This window comes from Mustela nigripes, chromosome 4 (assembly GCF_022355385.1).
Source record: "Mustela nigripes isolate SB6536 chromosome 4, MUSNIG.SB6536, whole genome shotgun sequence".
Lineage (NCBI taxonomy): Eukaryota > Metazoa > Chordata > Mammalia > Carnivora > Mustelidae > Mustela > Mustela nigripes.
In genome coordinates, this window is record NC_081560.1 from 26,095,796 (window position 1) to 26,113,160 (window position 17,365).

Here is a 17,365-nt window from a genome sequence, read left to right on the forward strand (position 1 = left end):
GGGAGAAGCAGGCTCCCTGCCGAGCAAGGAGCCCGATGCGGGACTCGATCCCAGGATGCTGGGATCATGACCTGAGCCAAAGGCAGCTGCTCAACCACCTGAGCCACCCAGGTGTCCCCCCTATTTTATTTTTTTAAATAAGATTTCATTTTATTTATTTGACATAGAGAGAGAGACAGAGATCACAAGTCGTCAGAGGAGGCAGGCAGAGAGAGAGAGGAGGAAGTGGGCACCCTGCTGAGCAGAGAGCCCAAAACGGGGCTTGATCCCAGGACCCTGAGATCATGACCTGAGCCGAAAGCAGAGGCTTAACGCACTGAACCATCCATGTGCCCCTATCTCTATTTTTAAAGATAAAGAATTCAGAACATAAGAATGTTAAGCAACTTGTTCAACTTGCATGCTGGTGAGTGATAGAGCTGGGATGAGACCAGGTCTTCATAAGGATGGGACCAGGTCTTCACAACCCAAAACCCATCTAGTCAACCATTCCTACAAGCTGAGCTAGAAAGAGAAGAATAGGGGCAGAGCAAAGGCAGAGGAGGTGACAAGATCTGAAAACATGGTCATGATTTCTCAACATATGCTTAGTAATGACTACAAATTTGACTTACAAACTTGAGATGCTCCCAAACGCAGCAATCAATGCACAGTTCAGGTAAATACGCAACTACTTGCAGAGGGAAATGAAGAACCTCATGTTCTTTCACGCTCTTCATCTTCTAATCCTTTACACTTTGAGAATATTATTAAGCTAAAATGTAGGTGTTTTTTCCTTTATTTAGGGGGAGGATTGTTTTCTTTTGTCTCTATATAATTATATCTGTCAATGAGATAAAATTTCTCTGGTGCTTTATCAATGAAATGTCATAGTATTCAAGGACTGCCCACCAAATGGACAGACTGGTGGGAATTGAGTGATAAGCCCTTTTCCAAAGGGCAGAGAAGAATCAGCATAATTCCTCCTCTTCCACATACCGTTATATAGATCTCCCCATAAGAAAAAGGACATTTCACCCATTTGGCAAGTAGTTTAGGAATTTTTACAACTAGTAAAGAAAAGTTAGCCAAATATGGATTATAGCTAGGAATAATTTTACTAGAAAATGATCTGTATCTTGACTGATAGTAAACAGTACAGATCATCTGCATATAATCTTCACTGGGACTTTTGCTGAAAAGGCTTTCTAAATGATTAGTAAAGACAAATATATCACACATTTATATATATATTCTTTTTGCTTATTATTTATATTTTAAATGGGGATTTGTCTTTTTAAATTTCCACAGAAAATGCTTTAATTTGTTTTATTAGATATATTCCAAAGAGACATCATTTCTAGTAAATGGAATATTTAAATATCTATAATGGATCTTTATCTTCTTCTGAATTTCATACACAGAGAATAGCAGAGAAATTATTATGATGTAAGATTTTGTTTGAATTATTAGGAACTGCCTACCTTCATTTTAAGTACAGTCAACAAATCAAACTTTATTATTTTGTTTAAGTACCATAAAATCTCCCTTTCAGTGCCACATGCTGGGTTCAGTTATTTGACTGTATCTAGATGAATGCCAAGAGAAGGGGACCATGTATTTTCTGGAACTTTGTTCTTATTTCACAATCCACTTGTTACCTTCTGTTTTGAAGACCAAAGGAGAGCTATGGAAGGACGTAATGGAGGTAGACCATTTGGCCCAAACTCTAACAAAGTAAGGTAGAGTGATGGTTTATTATAAATACATACCTCCTGAAATCCATCAGTGCTAGCTAAACATGAGTGAGAGGGCAAGGTCAGGGGTAAGGATTCTCATGATAGGAAAATTGCATGGGTCTTAACATAACTCGTAGAATTTATTTTCGTCTTCCTTTCTAAATAAAAAAATTTTTCTTTCAAATTTTCCATTTAAATTGTTTTCTCATAATTGCTGATAAGGAAGGAAAATATATTTTTTTTCTTCAAACAATTTGATAAAATCTTCTATCTGTTGCTAGCCAGAATTTTAAGGTGTGTCAAGAACCCCACTTAAAAGAAGCACATAAATGGAAAGAACCAAGATGCCCTTCAACAGACGAATGGATAAGGAAGATGTGGTCCATATACACTATGGAGTATTATGCCTCCATCAGAAAGGATGAATACCCAACTTTTGTAGCAACATGGATGGGACTGGAAGAGATTATGCTGAGTGAAATAAGTCAAGCAGAGAGAGTCAATTATCATATGGTCTCACTTATTTGTGGAGCATAACAAATATCATGGAGGACAAGGGGTATTAGAGAGGAGAAAGGAGTTGGGGTAAATTGGAAGGGGAGGTGAATCATAAGAGACTATGGACTCTGAAAAACAATCTGAGGGGTTTGAAGTGGTAGGGGTGTGGGAGGGTGGGGTACCAGGTGGTGGGTATTATAGAGGGCACAGATTGCACAGAACACTGGGTGTGGTGAAAAAATAATGAATACTGTTTTTCTGAAAATAAATAAATTGAAAAAATTAAAAAAAAAAAAACCAGAACTACGCTCAGCGTATCTGGAGGGAAAAAGCCTTAAAATTCATTTTGTGGGGCTGAATGACTAAGAGGAGCTGTCTACATTAATCAGATTGAAGAAGAAATGGCCAGATATCTATTAAGTGCTGCATGGAGACAGACACTGACAATCAAAGCTAGAAAGTTTTAATGAGGAGACTTAATTAAAACATACATCATCTTCAGAAATAGGAGTCCTTAATTCTGAGAAAAATCACTGCCAAACTTAGCTCAGCTGTACTAATTAAAGAGATTGGGAATTCAGAAAGCTATCCTGCTAGAAAAAGGTATGCTAAGGAGCCAATTTTACAGAATCCCACCCAGAGAGTATATTGTTGGGGCTCTGATCTTATGACTGAGACTCTTGAAGATTTGGAGCAGGAACAGGACTTTAAATGATACCCCCAGAAGACCCCCTCATGAAGTACAGAACTCTCATCTAAACACCCTGACATCCAAGAACCTCAATGCCAGAGACAATGATTCACTAAATTCTTTGGTCAATTTTTGAATATCTCAATTTAACAGGAAGTATTGTCTTCAACTGAGCTGACTCTATCTCTTTGAGGTTTTTACTTATTGTTTAAATCTTGCTCTCTAAAATTATCCAGATGAAGTCTAAACCTATTTCACTGCACCTGTATCTGTTACATCTTCTTTTCTTTTTTCTTTTCTAACACAGCAGGATTCCCTAATGTTTCTACTGTGCCTCATAACCTCCTTTCAGATCTTACCGCCATTAGGGTCAGTCCCTTCTGGAAGAAATGCAGTTGCCATTCTTCTTAAACTGTGATACCTCAAAGACTTAACTGTTCAGTGTGTCATATAATAGGACTATTGCCTTCAGTGCTTTGGAGTCTCAAATTTTGTAACTGCTACCTAATTTTGCATTAACACTTCAGCAGTTACAGTGCACCGTTGGCTGATTTTGAACTTATAATCAACTAAAGCTCCTGTCTTTTTCTTATGAACAGCACTCAGCCAGGTTCATCAATATTTTGTACTTCATCAGTGTTTAATTTAAGTCCAAATTTGTTTCATCTTTATTGAACAAATGATCAATGTCCACTTTAAGAAAAATTAGAAAATATAACAAGCCAACAAGATGAACAAGAATAAAAATTAATTATAAATCATCCCTTTTATTCCAAACATTTGAAGACAACCAGCATTTCCGTTTTGGTAAATATTTTATCAACCTCTTTTTCTATGCATACCTATGCTGGCCATTGGATATTTATGTGCATTTTTTGTGCACACATACAACATGTAATTATATATATTCTATGATCTTATGAACTATTTCCAAGCTGTAACTTTGTAAACATTTTTAAATTTTTAAGATACATATTTATTTGTATATATTTTTGTGTGAAATGGCTTCCCAATATTCCAGTTTTAGATATAACAACACTGTTCAAGATACTTTGGCAATGTAAAAAAATTACTTCAAAATGCAGTAACTCAAAACAACAGTCTTTCTTTTGCTCTCAAATCTCCAGTTTGGAATAGCTCATCAGACAACTCAAAAGTAGAGTTCTGCTCTACTTAGAATCAGCTGTAGTGGCTCAAAGCCTGGAGGCTGATTTTTATCTGAACTCTCATTCACTTACATTAACACTAGATGCTGGCTTTCTACTCCAACACCTACATGTCACCTTTCCATGTAGTCTGGGCTTCCTCACAATGTGGAAACACAACAAACAGGGTTTTGAGGGAGGAAAAATTCCAAAAGAGACAGAACCAGATGGAAAGTCATACTGCTTTTAAAGATCCCTTTCAGCATATTCTATTCAATGAGAGAGCCAGAAAGTCCTACTCAGATTCAGGAGAAGGCAAAACAGACTCCAACTGCAAACGGGGGAGGGACAAGGTTAAGGAAGAGCATGTGGGACTGGAAATATTTTTGTGACAATTTTGGGAAATTACTATGGCCACAGCCGTAATTCATTTAACCTACTTGACACTGTTTAAAATTTCCACCATTATAAAAAATGCTGCAGAAATATTTCTCAAATATTCATTTGTGGGCATTTACATAATGATTTCCTCAGGATATATTCTGAGAACAGTGATTACTGGGTCAAAGTTTACCCACATTTCTAAGGCTTTTGATAGATACTGGCAAATTGTCATTCAGAAACATGATGGCAATTTAGACCCTGATCACCGGTATATGAATGGAAAAGTCTGTTTCCTAACTCCAGCTTAAAGACTGGGTATTATCAGACTTCTTAAAATTAGCCAGTACTATATTATTGTTATTTAAGTTTGAATTTCTTCAGTTATGAGTACTTTTGAACATTTTATATGTCTACAGGTTATTCGTATTCTTAGAAATTGCTTCTTCTTGGCCTTCGATCACTTTTCTTTTGATCTCTCTCTTTGAAGTGTTTCAGAGTGTTTTCTGTATTGAGGACATTAAACCTTGTCATATATATTGCAGTGCTTTTCCAATTTGTTATTTGCCTTTTATACCCTATGTAAGTTTCCTGTATTTTTCTGTATTCAAAAGAACATTCATTTCTTAATAATGGTTGGAGGCCTTCAAGACATACATTACATAAAAATTAACCTATATTTTCTTCCAGTACTCTTTTAAGATTTAATTTTTATAGAGACTCTTTCTTTTTTTTTAATTTTTATAGAGACTCTTAAATAAATCTGAAATCTGGTGTATGGAAAGAAATTTTTTAAAACCTTTATTTTTTTCTAAATAATTTTCTTGGAGATCATTTAATAATTCATTTTTTCTCTTTTTTGAGATGTCACTTTTATCTCAAACCAAATACTTAAATATACTAGTTCCTGACATTTTGATTTTCTATTTGCCTCCATTTATCTATCTATTGCAACTTGTTTGTCTATCAACCTACTCTTCTACTTTCCTCAGTGTATTCTTATTACACTATTATAGACACTGCTGCTTAATGGACAGTGACATGTAAACTTTCTGGTTTCTTTTTTATTTTTAAGATTTTATTTATTTATTTGATAGAGAGAGATCACAAGTAGGCAGAGAGGCAGGCATAGAAAAAGGGGGAAGCAGGCTCTCCGCTGAGCAGAGAACCCAATGCACGGCTTGATCCCAGGACCCGGAGATCATGATCTGAGCTGAAGGCAGAGGCTTTAACCCACTGAGCCACCCAGGCGCCCCAGATTTCTTGTTTCTTAAAGCTGTTGTAAATCTGATAGAAGTTTTGGATTCTCTACCTAAAAACTAGTTTCTTTACTTAGAAAAATTCTGTACCAAAATATTGTTTCAGTCAATCAATCAATCAATCAATAAAAATAAAAATAAAAATAAAAATAAATTGTTTCAATCAGTTTTTCTACGATTATCCATTTCTGAGGCCCATATGAGGGTTTTATCTTTGCACAGAGATTATGAATTTAACTCCTGAGTATTTTATTATTTAGACTGTTATTGTGAATGAGTTCTCTTTTCCATTTAATATTCTGTTATATTGTTTTGTTTATAGCATATAGGAAAGCTGTTGATTTTTTTAAAAACAATTCTTTTCTTTAATCCGTCCACCTTTTTGAATTCTTTCAATTTCAAATTTAAATGTTTTCATTTTGAATGAATAAGTCATGGGGATGAAAACCACAACATAAGGGACATATTCAGCAGCATTGTAATAGTGCTGCACAGTGACAAATGGTAGCTACACTTGTGGTGAGCAAAGCATAATGTATAGACTTGTCAGATCGCTATTTTGTACACCTGTAAAACTAATGTAACATTGTGTGTCAACTATGTTTAAATAAAATAAAAATAAATGTTTTCATTTTAAATCCTTGCAGTGTTCTCTGTAGACAACCAAATTATCTGCACTGAATATAGCATTGCCTTCTCTTTTCCAGTATTTAAATATGATACATATCATGTTAGAATATTTAAAGCACATGTCATGGTTAGAATATCTAAAACAATGCCAAACAATAATGGAGATAATATACTTTTATTTTATTCATTTTTTAATGCATAAGTTACTTTAAATGCAACTAGTCTTGCCTGGCTACCTGTGCAAGATTTAAAAAACTCTTTACTGTGCTCAGTTTCCTTCTGTTTTTCATAAGTTTTTGTTCTATTCCCAGTTTATTAGCCATAAATATCTTTCGAAACTTTTTATTGAGATATAATTCACTAACCATAAAATTCATTCTTTTAAAGTGTACATTTAGGTTTTAGTATATTTACAAAATTATTCAACCATTACCCTTAACTAATTCCAAAACATCTCATCACTCCAAACAGAAGACATTCATTAGTAATCACCCCCCATTCCCCACTTCCTCCAGGCCCTAGTAACATCTACTTTCTGTCTCTATGAATTTGTCCATCCTAAACATTTCATATAAATTCTTTCTTATCAAATTGAGCCCATTATTTCCAACTCTTAGAGAGATTTCTAAATTCTGATTCTACTCCAAATTACATTAACTATTAATTTTACACTGCTAGATGAATGTTAATTAGTTTTATAAGTATGCCTCTGTGTTCTAAGCCATTGCTAAATTTCAAACAGAATTGTGCTAATTATTTGTGCAACTGCTATGTAGGAATCTTCTATTACCTTGTTATAAGAAGCTAAAAGTTTGCTCATCTTTAGAATCATCTTGTCTGCGGGTCTCTATGTCGCCTTCAAGCACATCTTTAAAAACTATTAAGTGATTAGGTAAAAACTTGTTACATTGTTTATACCAGCCAAGCCCTTCCAAATCTTGAAATTAAGGATTTTTGTGGGGTTTTTTGGCAAAATTTATTCTAAATCACCACATAGTAATTCCTACAAATCAATATACTCTTTCTCTATGTGAATAAACTGTCCCTTTCATAACAAAATTCAAACTCTTCTCTCATATTAACTGCAAATCTAAATCCCCACAATATTCAGAATAAAACCCTATATTAAAAAAACAAATTGTTAGTGTTTCCCTACTCTAAATTGTGTGACCTTTCCTTTCCCCGTCACATCTCAAAAATCACAGATAATGTGACAATTGTTAAATCACCACTTTAGTGTCTACTTTCTATACCCTTTAGTGTCTCCTATAGGAGAAAGAGTGAAAGGGACAGCAATATAATTGACATCAATAGCCAAGTTGCTATTAATTATTGTAACAAATGATTCAATTTCTCATTCCCCCTCCAAACATTTGATTAATATAAATTATGAAAGATGAAGAGTCATGGACTCTGACAAGCATGGCATCAGAAGGGCCCAAGGAGTGGTCCCATGGAGCCCTTGGAGTCTTCAGGCCCTGTCCCCACAGAGCCCAGTGACCTGCCTCCAGGGCAGGGCTAAACCTGGCCACCAATCCACAACAGAGAGGGAGGGATGGAGCTTCTATGTCCACCCAAGCTCCTCTCCATGTCTAGTTACCTCCAACCAACCCCCAGTGCTTTAGCTATACCAGACATGCAGACAGAGCTGGCTTCCCACCAGGGTAGGGGTACAGCCACCCATCTGTTAGAATCAGCCTCTTTCTAATACGCTCATTTACAAAAGAGCTAGAGTTTCTCAACCCATCAGATCTCTGACCTCCTGTGGTGTGTATATACACATATGCATATTGTAGAACTAGAACAAAAATGGAGTCACTTATGTTAAGGACAAAATGAAGTTGGCCAGTACAGTCACATTAAAGAAAAACAAAACAAACTTACCTAAGTTACAGAAATGTACAGCTCTTCTCAAAAATCAGCAAAGGATGCCAGCCAATCGCCAAACACCAAGTCTGTTATGTCATCTTGGGACTTCCTTGTTCCACTGATTGGGCTACCCTGATCCAAATAAGGAAAAAGACCACAACTAGGGAAGATTCTGCATTTGCCTTATTAAAATCCTTTAGTCTGGGGGAGCCTGGTGGCTCAGTCAGTTAAGCAACCAATTCCTGATTTTGCCTCTGGTTGTGATCTCAGGGTCCTGGGATAGAGCCAGCACTGCCTCCCTGCTCCTCCAAGAGTCTGCTTGAGAGTTTCCCTCTGTTTCTCTACCCCTCCCCCCACTCACGGGCTCGCTCACGCTCTCTCTCTTTCTCTCTCTCTCTCAAATAAATAAATTCATTAAAAAAAAAAAAAAAAAGCCCTTTAGTCTGTGAGCAACTCGGAATTCACAGCTCCCATAGCCTTGAGTTTCCCAGTTTGCAGGTCAAAACCCTTGCAATAAGCTCGTCTTTCTGCTTTGTTTTATTCAGTGAGCAGAGTTCAGCAATACAAACCTGTGTGCACATGGGGACCAGGACCAAGCTCCACAGTGAATGATGCATCCCCTTCCCCAATGAAGAAATCACCAAGAAAAAAAACCCAAAAACCAACTTTTAAAAATGGGAAGCTGGCTGGGGGAAGGGGGAGGAGAATGCTCCACACTGCGTCTCTGCATGAGCCTCACAGGTGTAACTCTCACTGGAAGTAGAAAGCACCTCCTCAGTGAGTTGCATTAGCACCTGATGAAACTGGCTGATCTGCACCAGGTGTGGGACAGGAGATGGTGTAGAGACCACTGCACCCCCTGGGATTCGCCACCAGGAGCTGCACTTCAACCAAGATCTTAGAGATGGAAGCTGAGATGGCTCAGACTCCAGAAAAACAAGGCAATCATACACTACCTAAGCCCGATTAAGGCTTGCCTTTCTAAACTTTGCAGAGAACTCATTACTCCAGAAGGTGGTGGTAGTGGGCTAGGAGAAGATTTAGATGTGGCCAAGACCGGTGATGCACAAACACTGGGTTTGTGGATTTTCCATCTGTGGAGAAGTCAACACGGCTCAGTGACTGGCAGCGGTATATTTCAGTATGAAGCCTGAGTTCACCACTCTCGCCACAGTTCCTGGTGTCATCACATACAAAGGTGCCAAGACCCAGCTTCTGGATCTCCCAGTTATCCATGAGGGTGCCAAGAATGAAAAAAAGTAAAGGAAGTCATTGTAGTGGCCTGGGTGTGTGACCTGATCGCGATTGCTCTGGATGTCCTGAAGCCACTGGGACATGAGAAGATCACTGAATACAAGCTGGGACGCTTTAGAATTCACTTGAACAGCAAGCCCCTCAACATTGGCTTTAAGAAGGAGGTAAGGAAAGCATCGATCTCACTGTCACTTGCCCTCAAAGTGAGCTGGATGCTCAAATTGTGCGGAACATTCCGGCTGAATATAAAATTAGTAATGCCGGTGTGGCTCTGACAGTGATGCCACAGTACATGACTTCATTGACATGGTGGAAGGAAATAGAGTCTCTATCCTTTGTATCTATGTGTTAAATAAGATCTATCAGATCTCCATTGAAGAATTGGATATCATCTATAAAGTGCCTCACTATGCATTTATCTCTGCCTATCACTGCTGGAATTTTGGTGACCTGTTGGAAAATATATGGTACTTACAAAAACTAGTGAGGCTTTCACCAAGCCCAAAGCGCAGTTGCCAGATTACACACCTCCAATAGTGCCACCTTACCCCAGGATCACATGGAGGATTTCCACACAAATATTCACAAGAATCTTATCAAAGAATTAAACGTCTTTTAGTCGGGGGGTAGGGGGTGTCTCTCTGTGAAACACGATTCTCAATAAGTGGGTTAAGACCATGCATTAGAGAATGAAAATGTCATTCATTGTGAAAAACTGAAGCCTTCTTCTTTCCCCAGCAGCCAGGCCAATCACAGCAGCTTTCCCCATGACCAAGCCTTCTATCCCAGGTCCCTTCTGGGTCTGGCCACAAGATCATAGGAGGAATCATAGAAGGAAGATGGAGACACCCACGCTGAAACTTTATTGTCTTATCTTAGTGTCACCTTGTATACTGAACTGCATAAAAATAAAAGTCACACTGGGTAAGGATTTCACAAATACCTGGGGATTCATAATTATGGTGGTCATAGGGTTATAAACATTTTTGAAATCTTGTTCAGGACATGTGTATGCAAATCTAAAATGTGTAAACAAGGACACCTATACCTGAGGTGAGGTTAATGAATGTTTAATGAATTTGTGAGTGACATAACATTTCAGTGACAGTGCTCACTCTGATTTCAATGCATACAAGATACATCAGTAATTACTCATTTAGTGTTTTGCCTTTCATTATTTAATTAGTAGGAAATAAAGACAACCCTAAATGTGTTTTATTACTGAAGAAAATGGCAAAATATAATAACTACCAAAAAAGAAAAAATTTTTACAAAAGCTCTTCTAAGACCAACTTTGTTGTTTTTAACTCTATTTACAGAAATATATTAAGATAAATATAAGCTTTATGGCAACCCAAATATATCATGTTTGATTTATGAATATGATGGATAGGAACTGTTACAAAACAGAAGGTAAATCCTTAATATATTCAATTCTAGAATGTGTTCATGACCTTTTGTGCTTTGTGCCACATAATGAATTATTCATAGAGCATTGATAAGAATGTGACATACAGTCTTAGACACACTGGATCAGATCACTGAACTGGGAGGTGAAAGCTGTAATTCTCATTTTGGCTGTCATTACCCATGTGGCCCTGGCCAATTCACTCATTCATTCACTCAGCAACATTTCAGAAAACTTCTGCCATCTGCAATGAACTCTACTATGCAATGGGATATAGCAGTTAACATAGAGCTTACAGTCCGGTCATTTAACCTCGAGTCAAGACACATAATTTTTTTGGTCTCAAGTGTTCTCATCTATACAATAAAAGAATTGGGTATTTACAAAACCCTATCAAATGCTCCTGAGCCTTCATTGGTAAAATATTTGCTTTCAGTCCTGTTCTCTGTAATGATTGTAAGTTGTCCTGAGCTATGCACCCCGTGTTGCAAGATCCCTATGTGACCGCTAGCAATTGTTCCTTGAACCAGATGGCATTTGTACTATATGATATGTCAAGTGCTACCACAATACTTGCTAAACATTGCAGGTGTGCATCCCAGAGTCATGAGCTCTTTAAGTTCCATTCCACAACTCAGAACATTCCAACCAGGGTGGGTGAGCTTTGTGGTTGTGAGCAGAAAGCAATTCCCTTCAGCGTCAGTTGATCTAAGGCGTGGTAGGCTAGGGCATTGGGCTTGTGGTCAAAAGCAAGCAGCCTTACTTGTTGCCTTTCATGTACTATATACAGATGTCATTTTTCAGTATGTCATGATGTAAAAGAAATTGAGAAGTATTCCTCTACCCAACCAAGTTATAAAGTCAAAAATGCAAATTACAATGAGGGGAAAGAAATAGCAGAAGACATTTAGGAAAGGGCCACAGTCAGGGTCACCAAAACTAATTTAATATTATCTGTGTAAAATTGGAATCAACAGATATTAGACTATTTCAGAGGGTATAAAACCATACATCAGGGCACCTGGGTGGCTCAGTTGGTTAAATACCTGGCTCTTGATTTTGGCTCAGGTCATGGTCTCAGGGTTGTAAGGGCTCTGCATTCAGTGGGGAGTCTGCTTGAGATTCTCTCTCCCTCTCTCTCTCTGCCCCTCTCTTTCCTGCAATAAACAAACAAATAAAATCTTTTAAAAAAACATAAAATCTATACATGAATATGACATTGCATCTAAAGTGAAGGAGTACCTGGGCATCTTTTGTCAAAAGTCTCAAAGAGGGTGCCTGGGTGGCTCAGTGGGTTAAGCCACTGCCTTCAGCTCAGGTCATGATCTCAGGGTTCTGGGATCAAGTCCCACATCGGGCTCTCTGCTCAGCGGGGAGACTGCTTCCCTTCCTCTCTCTCTTGCCTGCCTCTCTGCCTACTTGTACTCTCTGTCTGTCAAATAAATGAATAAAATCTTTAAAAAAAAGTCTCAAAGAAACTATAAATTCATCATTTCAGTTAATGAGGCAGGAACCCCTGCCCCTTTATGTAATACATTTATAAATATCATTCTCTAAAAGGGCTACAAATAGCCTCCATTTTGTAAAATTAAATCACATATATTATCAGATCTAAAGTCCACCGGTTATGTCCATGAAATCCTGAGGGATAATTATTTTTAAAGATTTCTTCTTCTTAGTAAAATATCACTAAGCTAGTTAAAGCCCTGAATTATAGAATTCCTTTGATCCTCCGCCCCCTCAATCTCCAGATCTCTCTACTTCCCCATTCACAGAGCCACTGCCTGAAGTCTACCTTTCAAGTCTATCATCTGACCCACCTTCCATTGTTTCTCGAATGTCTGTCTCTCTGACTTCCACAAGATGTTTTAAAGGATCCCCTTTGTCTATATAAATAATTCCCACAGAAGGAGGGAGATAGAAGATACTATAATCTCAAATTATTTAGGAGGGATTTGCATGTTTTTCAAGTGGATTTTCTTTCAAAGTAAGTAGCAGGGGTTGTCTGAATAATGTGAAAGTTCCTTGATGTGGCAAACACAGTGTCTCTTGATCTGGATTAGGCCTTTCTCTTTAGTCTCATCTCCTACTATCCCTCTTTCACTTCGGTGACAAGCCTCTGATCTTCACAGATAGTTTCTCACCTCCTGCTTTGCATCTGCTGCTCTTACAACAAGTTAAAAAGTAGGCTTATGTCCATTTATTCGCTAAATAGGACCTGTCTGAGTAGGGAGATTGTGTGTTGTATCTTATTCAAACCAAGGTAGGGCCTAGCCTATATGAGGTACATAATAAATATTAAATTAAAGGAACATTTTTCTATAAGACTTTTCATAATATTCTTGGAAGCTTTAGAAGTCAAAATATAATTGAGGATCCTTGGATAATAAGATGTCAAACTTAAAAAATGTTTTTGACTCCTTACAAAATTAACATAAGAGTTCATTGTAGCCGAAGAGAGATTTGAAGTTACAGTACCTGTATTCAAAACTCCTTCTTCATTTCAGCAATAACTATGAAGCAGGCAGTGCGCTAGTTACTGAGAATTGAAGAGAGAAAAAATAAAAAGCTTGCCAGAAGCTTCAATTCAAAATGTGTCTGGATTTGACATTCATGAAGCTTACCCAAACTTCACTCAAAAACCCATGGAAACAGAGGAGGAAATAATGATTTCAATATCATCAATTACAAAGATAAGTAAAAAATCAATACCAGTATCTGGAAGGAAATGAATGTGAACTGGTAAATGTCCAAGTCTTACTTAATGTTCTACCTTGCCATGGTCTCACAAAATAGACTTGGTCTTCAGTAACATAGCATATGCTTCAATATTCAAAGCAAAGTTATTTTAGAGAAGCCATCTCCAAGGGAAACTCCTGGCTGTGCTAGCCTATGCTATCTTTTTAAAAAGAAAGTAAGGTAAAGAGAGCTTCTTGTTCCCAATATTATCACAAAAAAGGGGGGGGGTTGGGATTTCTTCTGAGTGTATCAACATGAATCATATACCAATTTCTGAATCAATCACTGACCAAGAGAATTAAGTGAGTTAATTGGCCAAATATAGATTGTCTCTCCCTATATTACCTAGAGGGAGAGCAGTAGGGGCAGATGGTTATCCACACCTAAACTGCATGGACTAAGATTGGTCTCTTCCAAGTATAATCACATCACTGGCATAAGAAGAGACAAATATGCCAAAAAAACCAGGAACTGTGTAAATCCACTATAAAGTGAAAAGGGAGAATAACTCTCTTCTGCATTATTTCTCACTAAGAATATGAAGACTCTAGTAGTGGGTACAGCAAAGAGGGAAAATCATGTCTTATTATAATTATGAAATCAGGTTTGATGTCTCAGACCCTACAGAAAAGCTTTGAAAATCCTCAGGGACCCACAAACTGTATTTGGAGAGTGACGGCTATAGAAATACTTCTGAAATGTTGATGTCTGCTAATCACTCAGAGATTCCGATTAAATATACAATGTGATTTTGTTGGCCTAGGATGGGGTCTCAGAGTCTTGGCCTCTAACAATTCTCAGACAATAGTAATGCTGAGGGTCCATGAACCACTCTGAGTGGCAAAACTTAAAACAGTAAGGACATAACTGGAAATCCAGAGGCAGGAAAGAATTTGTGATTGGTTTACTTTGTTTTCTCTGCTGCCTCCTCTGCCCCTCACAATGTCAGTTTTGCTCTAAGACTGATTTCACCCTGTTTGTGAGAGGTCTGTAAGAAGCATTGGAGCTTTATGTTTCCTCTTTTCTATCTCGCTGGAGAGAACACTGCCCACCCTAATTAACCAAAGCCTTGAGTTCATGTTCCCTGGACCCATTGAAGCAGTTTCTGCAGCCAGCAAATTGCCATCTGTTGGTTGACTCAAAACTTGGATACATGAGTCATTCACTCTCATTACAATATATATACATATATAGTCATAAACACATGTGTGTGTAGATGTGTATGTGTGTGTATAATATAACAAGTAGGATGAAGTTGCAGGGATGTTGGACTTCCAAGCTAAAGCAGAAAGTAAAAGTAGGGGACATAATTCCGATAGAGTAATGGAAAAATAAAAGTGTTCCGCAATATCTAGTAGCTAGAGTAACTAAAAAAGAAGATGAGGGGAAAGCCTGCTGGAGTTTGAGCCAGGAGCTTTAAAATAGGGACATGAAATTTTCTCACAAAGAACCAAATGGTGAATATCTTGGGCTTTGAGGGTCTCTACACATATTCTTCTTTTATTTTTGAACTTCCTTTAAAAAAAAATGTAAAAATCCTTCCAGCAGGAGTTACCAATCCTCCTTTATACAAAGCTATAGCCCCACGGGCACCTGGGTGGCTCAGTAGGTTAAGCATCTGTTTTCAGCTCCGGTCATGATCTCAGGGTCCTGGAATCAAGCCCTGTGTCCAGCCCCACGTCAGTCTTCCAGATCAGCAGGGAGTCTGCTTGTTCCTCTCCCTCTGCCCCCTCCCCAGCTGGTGCTCACTCACTCTTGCTCACTCTCCCCGCTAAATAAATAAATAAGTAAATAAATAAATAAATAAAATCTTAAAAATAAAGAAAAAGAAAAGAAAAGAAGAAAAGAGGAAGCTGTAGGCCAGGAAGAGATAAGAGAATAGGGATATAGCCAAGTGAGCAGATACCTAGCTGGCTGACCCTAAATGTTTATTGTAAGAAAGGCCAAGTGAAAGAGCTGTGAACTTCCTACCAAAACAGAAAATCAAAGAAAAGGGGCACCGGGGGCTCATTCATTAAGTGTCTGTCTTTGGCTCAGGCCATGATCCCGGGGTTCTGGGATCGAGCCTGCATCGGGCTCCCTGCTTGGAGGTTAAATCCATAATAACCTCAACATCTCTGTCAAATCAGTGCTAGCTTCCCACCCAATGTTTCCTCTCCCCTTATTCCTTGTGGTTCCTGATTTTTCTCAGATGAAAAAACACATTCAATTAAAAATACTTATCTCCTCAGAGTCCTGTGGAGATGAATTTGTCACACACACACATAACAGTACCAAGAAGATAAATGGAAAACACTTAGTGGAATTTCCAGCAATTTTTGTACAAGTGTAAGTACAGCTGGTATGCTCTATTGACCTTAGCTCTCTTCACTCCCCTTTCTCCCTCAGGAGGCATGGAAGTAAAAGAGCTCTCTGGAGTCTTTAAGGATGAAAAACACATCCTAACAATGGGGAAGCAGAAGGTTGGAAAAAGCTTGGACATCTATGAATTCATAGATAGCTTATGTCCAGAATTTCTCTTATGTGAGAAAAATTAATCTCTTTTTGATGAAAACATTGTAGTTGACATACTCCATTGGCCTTTGCTCCAGGGATCCTGTTACAAAAGTCCGAAGCAATAATAAATGATACGTCATTGTGGGGTTGTGGGTGGGTTGAAACGTTAGGAGGCACAGTAGGATCTTGTCTGAAGCAAAGACCCCAGTAAAAGCAATGGCAATTTTCTGAATCCTCCAAAAAGAAGAAAGAGATAAAAGGAGAGGAAAGGGGATGGGCTGCCAGGTAGGGGAAGGGAGGGGAAGACAGAAAATGTATAAAAATGCAATGAAATGAGTCAGCAGACAAAACAGAATGCTCATGAGGAAAGCCAGCCATAAAAATAAAAATCAGATCATGAATTTATTATAAAAGTTATTAGAAAGATCAGATAATAACTTTAAAAATAACAATGTTTAGCTATTCACAGACATAAATGAAAATATATTGCCCCTTAATTGCAGATACACCTTTTGAAATGAAAACAAGCAGAAATGACACAGAGGTTTCAGTTGTCACACATAGTATGGTGTCACATAAAAACTGTGGAAACACACAACATAATACATTCATTGTGAATCAGTACATGTAAAGTAATGGTATGAATTATGCATAGGATTGATAAACAACAAATTCAAGTGAGTTACTATTTCTGGGAGCAGAGGAGGAAGGAAAATGTGATTGACAAATGGTCTGTAGGAGGTTTCAGTAGTATATAATGTATTTTTTCATTTTCTAAATTTTAAGTCAAAAATAGAGGAATGGTAGAATTGATAGAGCTGGCTCATGCATACTTGGGAATAAATTATGTATTTTGTATATTTAAAATATGTAATAAGATGCTATTATAGTAGATATATGTCATTATACATTCACCCATAACTACAGAATGTACACCACCGAGAATGAACCATAATGTAAATAAATTATGGATTTTGGGTGATGATGTATAGGTCCATCAGTTGCAACAATGCACCATTTCTGGAAGGGGATGTTAATAATGGAGCCTTATGAGGAGAGGCAAGGTGGCAGAGGAGTAGCAGACTGAAATGACATCAGATCCCAGGAGATAGGTAGATAGGTATCAAACCATTCCAAACACCTACAAATGGAACAGGAGATTGAAGAGAAGAAGAGCAGTAATTCTGGGAACAGAAAATTGACCACTTCCTGAAAGGTAGGACATGTGGAGAAGTGAATTTGAAGCAACGGGAAGATAGACCGCAGGGGAAGGGGCC

At 37.8% G+C, this 17,365-nt stretch overlaps 1 pseudogene; it reads left to right on the top strand.

Moving 5' to 3' along the window:
• Positions 1–10,265, top strand: part of LOC132016266 (developmentally-regulated GTP-binding protein 1-like) — a 12,343-nt pseudogene extending 2,078 nt beyond the window's left edge.
• The last annotated feature ends 7,100 nt before the right edge of the window (positions 10,266–17,365 follow it).